Below are 18,264 nucleotides of genomic sequence, written 5' to 3'. Positions count from 1 at the left end.
TATTTTTTTTACTTAGTCATTTTTCCGGCGTTTATCAGACTTTCAGATAGGGCAAATGTCAGTGAGCGTTCCGATTTCAGTTCCAGAGCGATTCGCCCAATGAGTCCTTGATATTTAGTCATTTTCAGCCAATTTTCTGGATTTTTGAAAAATTCACTTTTTTGTGAAAATATCCACTAAATGAGGGAATAATATGTGTGAGGGTAGCCCAGGAGAGTTCCAAATGTGTGTGGGTAGAATATATATCCCACGGGGGTAAAATTGAAAAAAGTTTAAAAATTTTTTTTTTTGGACTTAGTCATTTTTCCGGCGTTTATCAGACTTTCAGATAGGGCAAATGTCAGTGAGCGTTCCTTTCTCAGTTCCATAGCGATTCGCCCAATTAGTCCTTGATATTTAGTTGTTTTCAGCCAATATTTTGGATTTTTGAAAATTTCACTTTTTTGTGAAAATATCCACTAAATGAGGGAATAATATGTGTGAGGGTACCCCAGGAGTGTTCCAAATGTGTGTGGGTAGAATATATATCCCACGGGGGTAAAATTGAAAAAAGTTGAAAAAAATATATATTTTTTTTACTTAGTCATTTTTCCGGCGTTTATCAGACTTTCAGATAGGGCAAATGTCAGTGAGCGTTCTGATTTCAGTTCCAGAGCGATTCGCCCAATGAGTCCTTGATATTTAGTCATTTTCAGCCAATTTTCTGGATTTTTGAAAAATTCACTTTTTTGTGAAAATATCCACTAAATGAGGGAATAATATGTGTGAGGGTACCACAGAAGAGTTCCAAATGTGTGTGGGTAGAATATATATCCCACGGGGGTAAAATTGAAAAAAGTTGAAAAATATTTTTTTTTGGACTTAGTCATTTTTCCGGCGTTTATCAGACTTTCAGATAGGGCAAATGTCAGTGAGCGTTCCGATTTCAGTTCCAGAGTGATTCGCCCAATGAGTCCTTGATATTTAGTCATTTTCAGCCAATTTTCTGGATTTTTGAAAAATTCACTGTTTTGTGAAAATATCCACTAAATGAGGGAATAATATGTGTGAGGGTAGCCCAGGAGATTTCCAAATGTGTGTGGGTAGAATATATATCCCACGGGGGTAAAATTGAAAAAAGTTGAAAACATTTTTTTTTTGGACTTAGTCATTTTTCCGGCGTTTATCAGACTTTCAGATAGGGCAAATGTCAGTGAGCGTTCTGATTTCAGTTCCAGAGCAATTCGCCCAATGAGTCCTTGATATTTAGTCATTTTCAGCCAATTTTCTGGATTTTTGAAAAATTCACTTTTTTGTGAAAATATCCACTAAATGAGGGAATAATATGTGTGAGGGTACCACAGAAGAGTTCCAAATGTGTGTGGGTAGAATATATATCCCACGGGGGTAAAATTGAAAAAACTTGAAAAATATTTTTTTTTGGACTTAGTCATTTTTCCGGCGTTTATCAGACTTTCAGATAGGGCAAATGTCAGTGAGCGTTCCGATTTCAGTTCCAGAGTGATTCGCCCAATGAGTCCTTGATATTTAGTCATTTTCAGCCAATTTTCTGGATTTTTGAAAAATTCACTGTTTTGTGAAAATATCCACTAAATGAGGGAATAATATGTGTGAGGGTAGCCCAGGAGAGTTCCAAATGTGTGTGGGTAGAATATATATCCCACGGGGGTAAAATTGAAAAAAGTTGAAAAAATTTTTTTTTTGGACTTAGTCATTTTTCCGGCGTTTATGAGACTTTCAGATAGGGCAAATGTCAGTGAGCGTTCCGATTTCAGTTCCAGAGCGATTCGCCCAATTAGTCCTTGATATTTAGTCGTTTTCAGCCAATTTTCTGGATTTTTGAAAAATTCACTTTTTTGGGAAAATATCCACTAAATGAGGAATAATATGTGTGAGGGTACCCCAGGAGAGTTCCAAATGTGTGTGGGTAGAATATATATCCCACGGGGGTAAAATTGAAAAAAGTTGAAAAAAATATATTTTTTTTTTACTTAGTCATTTTTCCGGCGTTTATCAGACTTTCAGATAGGGCAAATGTCAGTGAGCGTTCCGATTTCAGTTCCAGAGCGATTCGCCCAATGAGTCCTTGATATTTAGTCATTTTCAGCCAATTTTCTGGATTTTTGAAAAATTCACTTTTTTGTGAAAATATCCACTAAATGAGGGAATAATATGTGTGAGGGTACCACAGAAGAGTTCCAAATGTGTGTGGGTAGAATATATATCCCACGGGGGTAAAATTGAAAAAAGTTGAAAAAATTTTTTTTTTTTACTTAGTCATTTTTCCGGCGTTTATCAGACTTTCAGATAGGGCAAATGTCAGTGAGCGTTCCGATCTCAGTTCCAGAGCGATTCGCCCAATGAGTCTTGATATGTAGTCGTTTTCAGCCAATATTTTGGATTTTTGAAAATTTCACTTTTTTGTGAAAATATCCACTAAATGAGGGAATAATATGTGTGAGGGTAGCCCAGGAGATTTCCAAATGTGTGTGGGTAGAATATATATCCCACGGGGGTAAAATTGAAAAAAGTTGAAAAAAATATATATTTTTTTTACTTAGTCATTTTTCCGGCGTTTATCAGACTTTCAGATAGGGCAAATGTCAGTGAGCGTTCTGATTTCAGTTCCAGAGCAATTCGCCCAATGAGTCCTTGATATTTAGTCATTTTCAGCCAATTTTCTGGATTTTTGAAAAATTCACTTTTTTGTGAAAATATCCACTAAATGAGGGAATAATATGTGTGAGGGTAGCCCAGGAGAGTTCCAAATGTGTGTGGGTAGAATATATATCCCACGGGGGTAAAATTAAAAAAGTTTAAAAATTTTTTTTTTTGGACTTAGTCATTTTTCCGGCGTTTATCAGACTTTCAGATAGGGCAAATGTCAGTGAGCGTTCCGATCTCAGTTCCAGAGCGATTCGCCCAATTAGTCCTTGATATTTAGTTGTTTTCAGCCAATATTTTGGATTTTTGAAAATTTCACTTTTTTGTGAAAATATCCACTAAATGAGGGAATAATATGTGTGAGGGTAGCCCAGGAGAGTTCCAAATGTGTGTGGGTAGAATATATATCCCACGGGGGTAAAATTGAAAAAAGTTTAAAAATTTTTTTTTTTGGACTTAGTCATTTTTCCGGCGTTTATCAGACTTTCAGATAGGGCAAATGTCAGTGAGCGTTCCGATCTCAGTTCCAGAGCGATTCGCCCAATTAGTCCTTGATATTTAGTTGTTTTCAGCCAATATTTTGGATTTTTGAAAATTTCACTTTTTTGTGAAAATATCCACTAAATGAGGGAATAATATGTGTGAGGGTACCCCAGGAGTGTTCCAAATGTGTGTGGGTAGAATATATATCCCACGGGGGTAAAATTGAAAAAAGTTGAAAAAAATATATATTTTTTTTACTTAGTCATTTTTCCGGCGTTTATCAGACTTTCAGATAGGGCAAATGTCAGTGAGCATTCCGATTTCAGTTCCAGAGCGATTCGCCCAATGAGTCCTTGATATTTAGTCATTTTCAGCCAATTTTCTGGATTTTTGAAAAATTCACTTTTTTGTGAAAATATCCACTAAATGAGATAATAATATGTGTGAGGGTACCACAGAAGAGTTCCAAATGTGTGTGGGTAGAATATATATCCCACGGGGGTAAAATTGAAAAAAGTTGAAAAAATTTTTTTTTTTTACTTAGTCATTTTTCCGGCGTTTATCAGACTTTCAGATAGGGCAAATGTCAGTGAGCGTTCCGATTTCAGTTCCAGAGCGATTCGCCCAATGAGTCTTGATATTTAGTCGTTTTCAGCTAATATTTTGGATTTTTGAAAATTTTTCTTTTTTGTGAAAATATCCACTAAATGAGGGAATAATATGTGTGAGGGTACCCCAGGAGAGTTCCAAATGTGTTTGGGTAGAATATATATCCCACGGGGTAAAACTGAAAAAAGTTGAAAAAAATTTTTTTTTTGGACTTAGTCATTTTTCCGGCGTTTGAGACTTTCAGATAGGGCAAATGTCAGTGAGCATTCCGATTTCAGTTCCAGAGCGATTCGCCCAATTCGTCCTTGATATTTAGTCATTTTCAGCCAATTTTCTGGATTTTTGAAAAATTCACTTTTTTGTGAAAATATCCACTAAATGAGGGAATAATATGTGTGAGGGTACCCCAGGAGAGTTCCAAATGTGTGTGGGTAGAATATATATCCCACGGGGGTAAAATTGAAAAAAGTTGAAAAAAATTTTTTTTTTTTTTACTTAGTCATTTTTCCGGCGTTTATCAGACTTTCAGATAGGGCAAATGTCAGTGAACATTCCGATTTCAGTTCCAGAGCGATTCGCCCAATGAGTCCTTGATATTTAGTCGTTTTCAGCCAATATTTTGGATTTTTTAAAATTTCACTTTTTTGTGAAAATATCCACTAAATGAGGGAATAATATGTGTGAGGGTACCCCAGGAGAGTTCCAAATGTGTGTGGGTAGAATATATATCCAACGGGGGTAAAATTGAGAAATGTTGAAAAAAATATTTTTTTTGGACTTAGTAATTTTTCCGGCATTTATCAGACTTTCAGATAGGGCAAATGTCAGTGAGCATTCCGATTTCAGTTCCAGAGCGATTCGCCCAATGAGTCTTAATATTTAGTCGTTTTCAGCTAATATTTTGGATTTTTGAAAATTTCACTTTTTTATGAAAATATCCACTAAATGAGGGAATAATATGTGTGAGGGTAGCCCAGGAGATTTCCAAATGTGTGTGGGTAAAATATATATCCCACGGGGGTAAAATTGAAAAAAGTTGAAAAAAATATATATTTTTTTTACTTAGTCATTTTTCCGGCGTTTATCAGACTTTCAGATAGGGCAAATGTCAGTGAGCATTCCGATTTCAGTTCCAGAGCGATTCGCCCAATGAGTCCTTGATATTTAGTCATTTTCAGCCAATTTTCTGGATTTTTGAAAAATTCACTTTTTTGTGAAAATATCCACTAAATGAGGGAATAATATGTGTGAGGGTAGCCCAGGAGAGTTCCAAATGTGTGTGGGTAGAATATATATCCCACGGGGGTAAAATTGAAAAAAGTTTAAAAATTTTTTTTTTTGGACTTAGTCATTTTTCCGGCGTTTATCAGACTTTCAGATAGGGCAAATGTCAGTGAGCGTTCAGATTTCAGTTCCAGAGCGATTCGCCCAATGAGTCCTTGATATTTAGTCATTTTCAGCCAATTTTCTGGATTTTTGAAAAATTCACTTTTTTGTGAAAATATCCACTAAATGAGGGAATAATATGTGTGAGGGTACCACAGAAGAGTTCCAAATGTGTGTGGGTAGAATATATATCCCACGGGGGTAAAATTGAAAAAAGTTGAAAAATATTTTTTTTTGGACTTAGTCATTTTTCCGGCGTTTATCAGACTTTCAGATAGGGCAAATGTCAGTGAGCGTTCCGATTTCAGTTCCAGAGTGATTCGCCCAATGAGTCCTTGATATTTAGTCATTTTCAGCCAATTTTCTGGATTTTTGAAAAATTCACTGTTTTGTGAAAATATCCACTAAATGAGGGAATAATATGTGTGAGGGTAGCCCAGGAGATTTCCAAATGTGTGTGGGTAGAATATATATCCCACGGGGGTAAAATTGAAAAAAGTTGAAAACATTTTTTTTTTGGACTTAGTCATTTTTCCGGCGTTTATCAGACTTTCAGATAGGGCAAATGTCAGTGAGCGTTCTGATTTCAGTTCCAGAGCAATTCGCCCAATGAGTCCTTGATATTTAGTCATTTTCAGCCAATTTTCTGGATTTTTGAAAAATTCACTTTTTTGTGAAAATATCCACTAAATGAGGGAATAATATGTGTGAGGGTAGCCCAGGAGAGTTCCAAATGTGTGTGGGTAGAATATATATCCCACGGGGGTAAAATTGAAAAAAGTTTAAAAAAATATATATTTTTTTTACTTAGTCATTTTTCCGGCGTTTATCAGACTTTCAGATAGGGCAAATGTCAGTGAGCATTCCGATTTCAGTTCCAGAGCGATTCGCCCAATGAGTCCTTGATATTTAGTCATTTTCAGCCAATTTTCTGGATTTTTGAAAAATTCACTTTTTTGTGAAAATATCCACTAAATGAGATAATAATATGTGTGAGGGTACCACAGAAGAGTTCCAAATGTGTGTGGGTAGAATATATATCCCACGGGGGTAAAATTGAAAAAAGTTGAAAAAATTTTTTTTTTTTACTTAGTCATTTTTCCGGCGTTTATCAGACTTTCAGATAGGGCAAATGTCAGTGAGCGTTCCGATCTCAGTTCCAGAGCGATTCGCCCAATGAGTCTTGATATGTAGTCGTTTTCAGCCAATATTTTGGATTTTTGAAAATTTCACTTTTTTGTGAAAATATCCACTAAATGAGGGAATAATATGTGTGAGGGTAGCCCAGGAGATTTCCAAATGTGTGTGGGTAGAATATATATCCCACGGGGGTAAAATTGAAAAAAGTTGAAAAAAATATATATTTTTTTTACTTAGTCATTTTTCCGGCGTTTATCAGACTTTCAGATAGGGCAAATGTCAGTGAGCGTTCCGATTTCAGTTCCAGAGCGATTCGCCCAATGAGTCCTTGATATTTAGTCATTTTCAGCCAATTTTCTGGATTTTTGAAAAATTCACTTTTTTGTGAAAATATCCACTAAATGAGGGAATAATATGTGTGAGGGTAGCCCAGGAGATTTCCAAATGTGTGTGGGTAGAATATATATCCCACGGGGGTAAAATTGAAAAAAGTTGAAAACATTTTTTTTTTGGACTTAGTCATTTTTCCGGCGTTTATCAGACTTTCAGATAGGGCAAATGTCAGTGAGCGTTCTGATTTCAGTTCCAGAGCAATTCGCCCAATGAGTCCTTGATATTTAGTCATTTTCAGCCAATTTTCTGGATTTTTGAAAAATTCACTTTTTTGTGAAAATATCCACTAAATGAGGGAATAATATGTGTGAGGGTAGCCCAGGAGAGTTCCAAATGTGTGTGGGTAGAATATATATCCCACGGGGGTAAAATTGAAAAAAGTTTAAAAATTTTTTTTTTTGGACTTAGTCATTTTTCCGGCGTTTATCAGACTTTCAGATAGGGCAAATGTCAGTGAGCGTTCCGATCTCAGTTCCATAGCGATTCGCCCAATTAGTCCTTGATATTTAGTTGTTTTCAGCCAATATTTTGGATTTTTGAAAATTTCATTTTTTGTGAAAATATCCACTAAATGAGGGAATAATATGTGTGAGGGTACCCCAGGAGTGTTCCAAATGTGTGTGGGTAGAATATATATCCCACGGGGGTAAAATTGAAAAAAGTTGAAAAAAATATATATTTTTTTTACTTAGTCATTTTTCCGGCGTTTATCAGACTTTCAGATAGGGCAAATGTCAGTGAGCGTTCCGATTTCAGTTCCAGAGCGATTCGCCCAATGAGTCCTTGATATTTAGTCATTTTCAGCCAATTTTCTGGATTTTTGAAAAATTCACTTTTTTGTGAAAATATCCACTAAATGAGGGAATAATATGTGTGAGGGTACCACAGAAGAGTTCCAAATGTGTGTGGGTAGAATATATATCCCACGGGGGTAAAATTGAAAAAAGTTGAAAAAATTTTTTTTTTTTACTTAGTCATTTTTCCGGCGTTTATCAGACTTTCATATAGGGCAAATGTCAGTGAGCGTTCCGATCTCAGTTCCAGAGCGATTCGCCCAATGAGTCTTGATATGTAGTCGTTTTCAGCCAATATTTTGGATTTTTGAAAATTTCACTTTTTTGTGAAAATATCCACTAAATGAGGGAATAATATGTGTGAGGGTAGCCCAGGAGATTTCCAAATGTGTGTGGGTAGAATATATATCCCACGGGGGTAAAATTGAAAAAAGTTGAAAAAAATATATATTTTTTTTACTTAGTCATTTTTCCGGCGTTTATCAGACTTTCAGATAATGCAAATGTCAGTGAGCGTTCCGATTTCAGTTCCAGAGCGATTCGCCCAATGAGTCTTGATATTTAGTTGTTTTCAGCCAATATTTTGGATTTTTGAAAATTTCACTTTTTTGTGAAAATATCCACTAAATGAGGGAATAATATGTGTGAGGGTACCACAGAAGAGTTCCAAATGTGTGTGGGTAGAATATATATCCCACGGGGGTAAAATTGAAAAAAGTTGAAAAATATTTTTTTTTGGACTTAGTCATTTTTCCGGCGTTCATCAGACTTTCAGATAATGCAAATGTCAGTGAGCGTTCCGATTTCAGTTCCAGAGCGATTCGCCCAATGAGTCCTTGATATTTAGTCATTTTCAGCCAATTTTCTGGATTTTTGAAAAATTCACTTTTTTGTGAAAATATCCACTAAATGAGGGAATAATATGTGTGAGGGTACCACAGAAGAGTTCCAAATGTGTGTGGGTAGAATATATATCCCACGGGGGTAAAATTGAAAAAAGTTGAAAAATATTTTTTTTTGGACTTAGTCATTTTTCCGGCGTTTATCAGACTTTCAGATAGGGCAAATGTCAGTGAGCGTTCCGATTTCAGTTCCAGAGCGATTCGCCCAATGAGTCTTGATATTTAGTAGTTTTCAGCCAATATTTTGGATTTTTGAAAATTTTTCTTTTTTGTGAAAATATCCACTAAATGAGGGAATAAAATGTGTGAGGGTACCCCAGGAGAGTTCCAAATGTGTTTGGGTAGAATATATATCCCACGGGGTAAAACTGAAAAAAGTTGAAAAAAATTTTTTTTTTTGGACTTAGTCATTTTTCCGGCGTTTATCAGACTTTCAGATAGGGCAAATGTCAGTGAGCGTTCCGATTTCAGTTCCAGAGCGATTCGCCCAATGAGTCCTTGATATTTAGTCATTTTCAGCCAATTTTCTGGATTTTTGAAAAATTCACTTTTTTGTGAAAATATCCACTAAATGAGGGAATAATATGTTTGAGGGTAGCCCAGGAGAGTTCCAAATGTGTGTGGGTAGAATATATATCCCACGGGGGTAAAATTGAAAAAAGTTGAAAAAATTTTTTTTTTGGACTTAGTCATTTTTCCGGCGTTTATCAGACTTTCAGATAGGGCAAATGTCAGTGAGCGTTCCGATCTCAGTTCCAGAGCGATTCGCCCAATGAGTCTTGATATTTAGTCGTTTTCAGCCAATATTTTGGATTTTTAAAATTTCACTTTTTTGTGAAAATATCCACTAAATGAGGGAATAATATGTGTGAGGGTACCCCAGGAGAGTTCCAAATGTGTGTGGGAAGAATATATATCCCATGGGGGTAAAATTGAAAAAAGTTGAAAAAAATTTTTTTTTTTTTTACTTAGTCATTTTTCCGGCGTTTATCAGACTTTCAGATAGGGCAAATGTCAGTGAGCGTTCCGATTTCAGTTCCAGAGCGATTCGCCCAATGAGTCCTTGATATTTAGTCATTTTCAGCCAATTTTCTGGATTTTTGAAAAATTTACTTTTTTGTGAAAATATCCACTAAATGAGGGAATAATATGTGTGAGGGTACCACAGAAGAGTTCCAAATGTGTGTGGGTAGAATATATATCCCACGGGGGTAAAATTGAAAAAAGTTGAAAAATATTTTTTTTTGGACTTAGTCATTTTTCCGGCGTTTATCAGACTTTCAGATAGGGCAAATGTCAGTGAGCGTTCCGATTTCAGTTCCAGAGCGATTCGCCCAATGAGTCCTTGATATTTAGTCATTTTCAGCCAATTTTCTGGATTTTTGAAAAATTCACTTTTTTTGAAAATATCCACTAAATGAGGGAATAATATGTTTGAGGGTAGCCCAGGAGAGTTCCAAATGTGTGTGGGTAGAATATATATCCCACGGGGGTAAAATTGAAAAAAGTTGAAAAAAATTTTTTTTTGGACTTAGTCATTTTTCCGGCATTTATCAGACTTTCAGATAGGGCAAATGTCAGTGAGCGTTCCGATTTCAGTTCCAGAGCGATTCGCCCAATGAGTCCTTGATATTTAGTCATTTTCAGCCAATTTTCTGGATTTTTGAAAAATTCACTTTTTTGTGAAAATATCCACTAAATGAGGGAATAATATGTGTGAGGGTACCCCAGGAGAGTTCCAAATGTGTGTCGGTAGAATATATATCCCACGGGGGTAAAATTGAAAAAAGTTAAAAAAAATATTTTTTTTTTTTACTTAGTCATTTTTCCGGCGTTTATCAGACTTTCAGATAGGGCAAATGTCAGTGAGCGTTCCGATTTCAGTTCCAGAGCGATTCGCCCAATGAGTCCTTGATATTTAGTCATTTTCAGCCAATTTTCTGGATTTTTGAAAATTTCACTTTTTTGTGAAAATATCCACTAAATGAGGGAATAATATGTGTGAGGGTACCCCAGGAGTGTTCCAAATGTGTGTGGGTAGAATATATATCCCACCGGGGTAAAATTGAAAAAAGTTGAAAATTTTTTTTTTTTGGACTTAGTCATTTTTCCGGCGTTTATCAGACTTTCAGATAGGGCAAATTTCAGTGAGCGTTCCGATTTCAGTTCCAGAGCGATTCGCCCAATGAGTCCTTGATATTTAGTCATTTTCAGCCAATTTTCTGGATTTTTGAAAAATTCACTTTTTTTGTGAAAATATCCACTAAATGAGGGAATAATATGTGTGAGGGTACCCCAGGAGAGTTCCAAATGTGTGTGGGTAGAATATATTTCCCACGGGGGTAAAATTGAAAAAAGTTGAAAAAAAAATATATTTTTTTTACTTAGTCATTTTTCTGGCGTTTATCAGACTTTCAGATAGGGCAAATGTCAGTGAGCGTTCCGATTTCAGTTCCAGAGCGATTCGCCCAATGAGTCCTTGATATTTAGTCATTTTCAGCCAATTTTCTGGATTTTTGAAAAATTCACTTTTTTGTGAAAATATCCACTAAATGAGGGAATAATATGTGTGAGGGTACCACAGAAGAGTTCCAAATGTGTGTGGGTAGAATATATATCCCACGGGGGTAAAATTGAAAAAAGTTGAAAAATATTTTTTTTTGGACTTAGTCATTTTTCCGGCGTTTATCAGACTTTCAGATAGGGCAAATGTCAGTGAGCGTTCCGATTTCAGTTCCAGAGCGATTCGCCCAATGAGTCTTGATATTTAGTCGTTTTCAGCCAATATTTTGGATTTTTGAAAATTTTTCTTTTTTGTGAAAATATCCACTAAATGAGGGAATAAAATGTGTGAGGGTACCCCAGGAGAGTTCCAAATGTGTTTGGGTAGAATATATATCCCACGGGGTAAAACTGAAAAAAGTTGAAAAAAATTTTTTTTTTGGACTTAGTCATTTTTCCGGCGTTTATCAGACTTTCAGATAGGGCAAATGTCAGTGAGCGTTCCGATTTCAGTTCCAGAGCGATTCGCCCAATGAGTCCTTGATATTTAGTCATTTTCAGCCAATTTTCTGGATTTTTGAAAAATTCACTTTTTTGTGAAAATATCCACTAAATGAGGGAATAATATGTGTGAGGGTACCCCAGGAGAGTTCCAAATGTGTGTGGGAAGAATATATATCCCATGGGGGTAAAATTGAAAAAAGTTGAAAAAAATTTTTTTTTTTTTTACTTAGTCATTTTTCCGGCGTTTATCAGACTTTCAGATAGGGCAAATGTCAGTGAGCGTTCCGATTTCAGTTCCAGAGCGATTCGCCCAATGAGTCCTTGATATTTAGTCATTTTCAGCCAATTTTCTGGATTTTTGAAAAATTCACTTTTTTGTGAAAATATCCACTAAATGAGGGAATAATATGTGTGAGGGTACCCCAGGAGAGTTCCAAATGTGTGTCGGTAGAATATATATCCCACGGGGGTAAAATTGAAAAAAGTTAAAAAAAATATTTATTTTTTTTACTTAGTCATTTTTCCGGCGTTTATCAGACTTTCAGATAGGGCAAATGTCAGTGAGCGTTCCGATTTCAGTTCCAGAGCGATTCGCCCAATGAGTCCTTGATATTTAGTCATTTTCAGCCAATTTTCTGGATTTTTGAAAATTTCACTTTTTTGTGAAAATATCCACTAAATGAGGGAATAATATGTGTGAGGGTACCCCAGGAGTGTTCCAAATGTGTGTGGGTAGAATATATATCCCACCGGGGTAAAATTGAAAAAAGTTGAAAATTTTTTTTTTTTGGACTTAGTCATTTTTCCGGCGTTTATCAGACTTTCAGATAGGGCAAATTTCAGTGAGCGTTCCGATTTCAGTTCCAGAGCGATACGCCCAATGAGTCCTTGATATTTAGTCATTTTCAGCCAATTTTCTGGATTTTTGAAAAATTCACTTTTTTTGTGAAAATATCCACTAAATGAGGGAATAATATGTGTGAGGGTACCCCAGGAGAGTTCCAAATGTGTGTGGGTAGAATATATTTCCCACGGGGGTAAAATTGAAAAAAGTTGAAAAAAAAATATATTTTTTTTACTTAGTCATTTTTCTGGCGTTTATCAGACTTTCAGATAGGGCAAATGTCAGTGAGCGTTCCGATTTCAGTTCCAGAGCGATTCGCCCAATGAGTCCTTGATATTTAGTCATTTTCAGCCAATTTTCTGGATTTTTGAAAAATTCACTTTTTTGTGAAAATATCCACTAAATGAGGGAATAATATGTGTGAGGGTACCACAGAAGAGTTCCAAATGTGTGTGGGTAGAATATATATCCCACGGGGGTAAAATTGAAAAAAGTTGAAAAATATTTTTTTTTGGACTTAGTCATTTTTCCGGCGTTTATCAGACTTTCAGATAGGGCAAATGTCAGTGAGCGTTCCGATTTCAGTTCCAGAGCGATTCGCCCAATGAGTCCTTGATATTTAGTCATTTTCAGCCAATTTTCTGGATTTTTGAAAAATTCACTTTTTTGTGAAAATATCCACTAAATGAGGGAATAATATGTTTGAGGGTAGCCCAGGAGAGTTCCAAATGTGTGTGGGTAGAATATATATCCCACGGGGGTAAAATTGAAAAAAGTTGAAAAAATTTTTTTTTTGGACTTAGTCATTTTTCCGGCGTTTATCAGACTTTCAGATAGGGCAAATGTCAGTGAGCGTTCCGATTTCAGTTCCAGAGCGATTCGCCCAATGAGTCTTGATATTTAGTCGTTTTCAGCCAATATTTTGGATTTTTGAAAATTAACTTTTTTGTGAAAATATCCACTAAATGAGGGAATAATATGTGTGAGGGTAGCCCAGGAGAGTTCCAAATGTGTGTGGGTAGAATATATATCCCACGGGGGTAAAATTAAAAAAAGTTTAAAAATTTTTTTTTTTGGACTTAGTCATTTTTCCGGCGTTTATCAGACTTTCAGATAGGGCAAATGTCAGTGAGCGTTCTGATTTCAGTTCCAGAGCGATTCGCCCAATGATTCCTTGATATTTAGTCATTTTCAGCCAATTTTCTGGATTTTTGAAAAATTCACTTTTTTGTGAAAATATCCACTAAATGAGGGAATAATATGTGTGAGGGTAGCCCAGGAGAGTTCCAAATGTGTGTGGGTAGAATATATATCCCACGGGGGTAAAATTGAAAAAAGTTGAAAAAATTTTTTTTTTGGACTTAGTCATTTTTCCGGCGTTTATCAGACTTTCAGATAGGGCAAATGTCAGTGAGCGTTCCGATCTCAGTTCCAGAGCGATTCGCCCAATGAGTCTTGATATTTAGTCGTTTTCAGCCAATATTTTGGATTTTTGAAAATTTCACTTTTTTGTGAAAATATCCACTAAATGAGGGAATAATATGTGTGAGGGTACCCCAGGAGAGTTCCAAATGTGTGTGGGAAGAATATATATCCCATGGGGGTAAAATTGAAAAAAGTTGAAAAAAATTTTTTTTTTTTTTACTTAGTCATTTTTCCGGCGTTTATCAGACTTTCAGATAGGGCAAATGTCAGTGAGCGTTCCGATTTCAGTTCCAGAGCGATTCGCCCAATGAGTCCTTGATATTTAGTCATTTTCAGCCAATTTTCTGGATTTTTGAAAAATTCACTTTTTTGTGAAAATATCCACTAAATGAGGGAATAATATGTTTGAGGGTAGCCCAGGAGAGTTCCAAATGTGTCTGGGTAGAATATATATCCCACGGGGGTAAAATTGAAAAAAGTTGAAAAAAATATATATTTTTTTTACTTAGTCATTTTTCTGGCGTTTATCAGACTTTCAGATAGGGCAAATGTCAGTGAGCGTTCCGATTTCAGTTCCAGAGCGATTCGCCCAATGAGTCCTTGATATTTAGTCATTTTCAGCCAATTTTCTGGATTTTTGAAAAATTCACTTTTTTGTGAAAATATCCACTAAATGAGGGAATAATATGTGTGAGGGTACCACAGAAGAGTTCCAAATGTGTGTGGGTAGAATATATATCCCACGGGGGTAAAATTGAAAAAAGTTGAAAAATATTTTTTTTTGGACTTAGTCATTTTTCCGGCGTTTATCAGACTTTCAGATAGGGCAAATGTCAGTGAGCGTTCCGATTTCAGTTCCAGAGCGATTCGCCCAATGAGTCTTGATATTTAGTCGTTTTCAGCCAATATTTTGGATTTTTGAAAATTTTTCTTTTTTGTGAAAATATCCACTAAATGAGGGAATAAAATGTGTGAGGGTACCCCAGGAGAGTTCCAAATGTGTTTGGGTAGAATATATATCCCACGGGGTAAAACTGAAAAAAGTTGAAAAAAATTTTTTTTTTGGACTTAGTCATTTTTCCGGCGTTTATCAGACTTTCAGATAGGGCAAATGTCAGTGAGCGTTCCGATTTCAGTTCCAGAGCGATTCGCCCAATGAGTCCTTGATATTTAGTCATTTTCAGCCAATTTTCTGGATTTTTGAAAAATTCACTTTTTTGTGAAAATATCCACTAAATGAGGGAATAATATGTTTGAGGGTAGCCCAGGAGAGTTCCAAATGTGTGTGGGTAGAATATATATCCCACGGGGGTAAAATTGAAAAAAGTTGAAAAAATTTTTTTTTTGGACTTAGTCATTTTTCCGGCGTTTATCAGACTTTCAGATAGGGCAAATGTCAGTGAGCGTTCCGATTTCAGTTCCAGAGCGATTCGCCCAATGAGTCTTGATATTTAGTCGTTTTCAGCCAATATTTTGGATTTTTGAAAATTTCACTTTTTTGTGAAAATATCCACTAAATGAGGGAATAATATGTGTGAGGGTAGCCCAGGAGAGTTCCAAATGTGTGTGGGTAGAATATATATCCCACGGGGGTAAAATTAAAAAAAGTTTAAAAATTTTTTTTTTTGGACTTAGTCATTTTTCCGGCGTTTATCAGACTTTCAGATAGGGCAAATGTCAGTGAGCGTTCTGATTTCAGTTCCAGAGCGATTCGCCCAATGATTCCTTGATATTTAGTCATTTTCAGCCAATTTTCTGGATTTTTGAAAAATTCACTTTTTTGTGAAAATATCCACTAAATGAGGGAATAATATGTGTGAGGGTAGCCCAGGAGAGTTCCAAATGTGTGTGGGTAGAATATATATCCCACGGGGCTAAAATTGAAAAAAGTTGAAAAAATTTTTTTTTTGGACTTAGTCATTTTTCCGGCGTTTATCAGACTTTCAGATAGGGCAAATGTCAGTGAGCGTTCCGATCTCAGTTCCAGAGCGATTCGCCCAATGAGTCTTGATATTTAGTCGTTTTCAGCCAATATTTTGGATTTTTGAAAATTTCACTTTTTTGTGAAAATATCCACTAAATGAGGGAATAATATGTGTGAGGGTACCCCAGGAGAGTTCCAAATGTGTGTGGGAAGAATATATATCCCATGGGGGTAAAATTGAAAAAAGTTGAAAAAAATTTTTTTTTTTTTTACTTAGTCATTTTTCCGGCGTTTATCAGACTTTCAGATAGGGCAAATGTCAGTGAGCGTTCCGATTTCAGTTCCAGAGCGATTCGCCCAATGAGTCCTTGATATTTAGTCATTTTCAGCCAATTTTCTGGATTTTTGAAAAATTCACTTTTTTGTGAAAATATCCACTAAATGAGGGAATAATATGTTTGAGGGTAGCCCAGGAGAGTTCCAAATGTGTGTGGGTAGAATATATATCCCACGGGGGTAAAATTGAAAAAAGTTGAAAAAATTTTTTTTTTGGACTTAGTCATTTTTCCGGCGTTTATCAGACTTTCAGATAGGGCAAATGTCAGTGAGCGTTCCGATTTCAGTTCCAGAGCGATTCGCCCAATGAGTCTTGATATTTAGTCGTTTTCAGCCAATATTTTGGATTTTTGAAAATTTCACTTTTTTGTGAAAATATCCACTAAATGAGGGAATAATATGTGTGAGGGTACCCCAGGAGTGTTCCAAATGTGTGTGGGTAGAATATATATCCCAGCGGGGTAAAATTGAAAAAAGTTGAAAATTTTTTTTTTTTGGACTTAGTCATTTTTCCGGCGTTTATCAGACTTTCAGATAGGGCAAATTTCAGTGAGCGTTCCGATTTCAGTTCCAGAGCGATTCGCCCAATGAGTCCTTGATATTTAGTCATTTTCAGCCAATTTTCTGGATTTTTGAAAAATTCACTTTTTTGTGAAAATATCCACTAAATGAGGGAATAATATGTGTGAGGGTACCCCAGGAGAGTTCCAAATGTGTGTGGGTAGAATATATATCCCACGGGGGTAAAATTGAAAAAAGTTGAAAAAAATATATATTTTTTTTACTTAGTCATTTTTCCGGCGTTTATCAGACTTTCAGATAGGGCAAATGTCAGTGAGGGTTCCGATTTCAGTTCCAGAGCGATTCGCCCAATGAGTCCTTGATATTTAGTCATTTTCAGCCAATTTTCTGGATTTTTGAAAAATTCACTTTTTTGTGAAAATATCCACTAAATGAGGGAATAATATGTGTGAGGGTACCACAGAAGAGTTCCAAATGTGTGTGGGTAGAATATATATCCCACGGGGGTAAAATTGAAAAAAGTTGAAAAATATTTTTTTTTGGACTTAGTCATTTTTCCGGCGTTTATCAGACTTTCAGATAGGGCAAATGTCAGTGAGCGTTCCGATTTCAGTTCCAGAGCGATTCGCCCAATGAGTCTTGATATTTAGTCGTTTTCAGCCAATATTTTGGATTTTTGAAAATTTTTCTTTTTTGTGAAAATATCCACTAAATGAGGGAATAATATGTGTGAGGGTACCCCAGGAGAGTTCCAAAATGTGTTTGGGTAGAATATATATCCCACGGGGTAAAACTGAAAAAAGTTGAAAAAAAATTTTTTTTTGGACTTAGTCATTTTTCCGGCGTTTATCAGACTTTCAGATAGGGCAAATGTCACTGAGCGTTCCGATTTCAGTTCCAGAGCGATTCGCCCAATGAGTCCTTGATATTTAGTCATTTTCAGCCAATTTTCTGGATTTTTGAAAAATTCACTTTTTTGTGAAAATATCCACTAAATGAGGGAATGATATGTTTGAGGGTAGCCCAGGAGAGTTCCAAATGTGTGTGGGTAGAATATATATCCCACGGGGGTAAAATTGAAAAAAGTTGAAAAAATTTTTTTTTTGGACTTATTCATTTTTCCGGCGTTTATCAGACTTTCAGATAGGGCAAATGTCAGTGAGCGTTCCGATTTCAGTTCCAGAGCGATTCGCCCAATGAGTCTTGATATTTAGTCGTTTTCAGCCAATATTTTGGATTTTTGAAAATTTCACTTTTTTGTGAAAATATCCACTAAATGAGGGAATAATATGTGTGAGGGTACCCCAGGAGAGTTCCAAATGTGTGTGGGTAAAATATATATCCCACGGGGGTAAAATTGAAAAAAGTTGAAAAAATTTTTTTTTTGGACTTAGTCATTTTTCCGGCGTTTATCAGACTTTCAGATAGGGCAAATGTCAGTGAGCGTTCCGATCTCAGTTCCAGAGCGATTCGCCCAATGAGTCTTGATATTTAGTCGTTTTCAGCCAATATTTTGGATTTTTGAAAATTTCACTTTTTTGTGAAAATATCCACTAAATGAGGGAATAATATGTGTGAGGGTACCCCAGGAGAGTTCCAAATGTGTGTGGGTAGAATATATATCCCATGGGGGTAAAATTGAAAAAAGTTGAAAAAATTTTTTTTTTTTTTTACTTAGTCATTTTTCCGGCGTTTATCAGACTTTCAGATAGGGCAAATGTCAGTGAGCGTTCCGATTTCAGTTCCAGAGCGATTCGCCCAATGAGTCCTTGATATTTAGTCATTTTCAGCCAATTTTCTGGATTTTTGAAAAATTCACTTTTTTGTGAAAATATC

The sequence above is a fragment of the Phyllobates terribilis genome, unplaced genomic scaffold, assembly GCF_046119375.1.
Source record: "Phyllobates terribilis strain yellow unplaced genomic scaffold, ASM4611937v1 Scaffold_9__5_contigs__length_417890890, whole genome shotgun sequence".
NCBI classification, from domain to species: Eukaryota; Metazoa; Chordata; class Amphibia; order Anura; family Dendrobatidae; genus Phyllobates; species Phyllobates terribilis.
The sequence above is the reverse complement of the archived record's forward strand: the minus strand, read 5'-3'. Positions refer to the sequence as shown.